Below are 1,542 nucleotides of genomic sequence, written 5' to 3'. Positions count from 1 at the left end.
CATTCCAGGGAGTAAAGATTATGTAGCTTAAGCATGATTGTTTGTAGTTAACTGATTAACTACCCGCCTGGCACTTAGTTAAGGGGTTTTATTCCCTCCCTAACTTCGGGGGGAAATCCTTACCTGGGGAAACAACCTTTCTCAGAGAGGTGACCTTGGTTAAAACACATAGCACCAAGAAGGTGAGCAAACATATTAAGAACAGTATGCCATATACACCAGGTCCCTTGAAACAGCAAGGATGGACTGGCTCCCGGCACATGAGATGTTTGGTCCAACAACAGAAGTATTGAGATTTGGAAGACAAGAGGAAAGCAGACTTGTTGAGGAAGGCAGGAATCAAGGTAAATTTTAGACCAGTTAAAATTGATGTTACTATATGGCATCAAAGTGAGACATTGAGTTGGCAGTTAGACATTGGAATTTGTAGTTCAGAGTAGAATTTGAGATTGAAGTTATAAATGTGGGGTCAGTAGAATATGAATGAACCAAGAGAGTAGTGCCTGGAAGTCGAGTGAAAGTCTTTCAAGGAGAGATGTGACAGGGTCACCTGTGTCAAGCATTACTGCTGGAGCCAATAAAATGAGTATTGACCAGTGTATTTGACCACATGGAGACATTGGTGATCTTGACACTTTCCATTGAGTAGGAGATAAAAGCACCTGATTAAAGTCAGTGTCAGAGAAAATAGACTGAGCAAGTCTTTCAGGGGTGTGGCTGTAAGGGGGGAACAGAATGATTACCTAAAGGAGACTGGCTAAGGAAAAGTTTTATTTTAACATATAAGTTATAATATTTTTGTATACCAGTAGGAACATTTCAGTAGCAAGGGGAAAATTAGTGTTTCAGAAGACGATGGGGACAATTTCAGGAGTAAAGCTATTGAATAGATGGGAGAGGTTAGGAGTGAGTACACAGTGAAGGATATGGCTTTCAATAAGAGCATGGACAGTTCATCTGTCATTGTGATTCCCAGCCTTTTCACATCACAATCATGTGGAGTGCTTTAAAAAAAAATACACACACACACACACACACACACACACACACACTGATGCTTGGAATCCACATTAGACCCAGGAGGCTGTAGTCTCCAAGCTGAAGCCCTGGGCATCGGCATTTTGTAAATGCTCCCCACATGAATCTTGGGGAACCTGGAGTGAGGTGGCAGAAGGACAGTATATAATGGCTGGTGTAGACACTTACATGGACTAGGCGATAAGTGTGAGGAAGTGCTCTTGATTCTTCTGTATTTTTTCAGTGAATCAAGAAGCAAGATCACCTCAAAGGTGAGAGGAAGAGGGAACAGTGCTGGAGGATTTAAAAGAAGATGTGACATAGTTGCCTTGAAGAGTATGAGGATATAACTAGGGGGGAGGGAAATGTAGGTTGGCCTGGCCACATTTAGGATTGACTTTGAAGTTTGTGGTCATACAGTTGAATGTGACCTACCATGTTTTCTTCTAGCTGCTTGGAAACAGGTACCGAGTAGACACGGTCCAATTTCCCAGGATGGGAGTTCTTGATACATAGAGTCTCCAG

The 1,542-nt window shown here is 42.2% G+C and overlaps 1 protein-coding gene across 2 annotated transcripts in view; it reads left to right on the top strand.

Annotated features, from left to right (window-relative positions):
• Positions 1 to 1,542, top strand: part of MRPL3 (mitochondrial ribosomal protein L3) — a 45,798-nt gene that overhangs the window by 12,745 nt on the left and 31,511 nt on the right. The window lies entirely within an intron of this gene.

Source organism: Myotis davidii, unplaced genomic scaffold (assembly GCF_000327345.1).
Source record: "Myotis davidii unplaced genomic scaffold, ASM32734v1 scaffold962, whole genome shotgun sequence".
Lineage (NCBI taxonomy): Eukaryota > Metazoa > Chordata > Mammalia > Chiroptera > Vespertilionidae > Myotis > Myotis davidii.
This window is presented reverse-complemented; position numbering and strand designations above follow the sequence as displayed.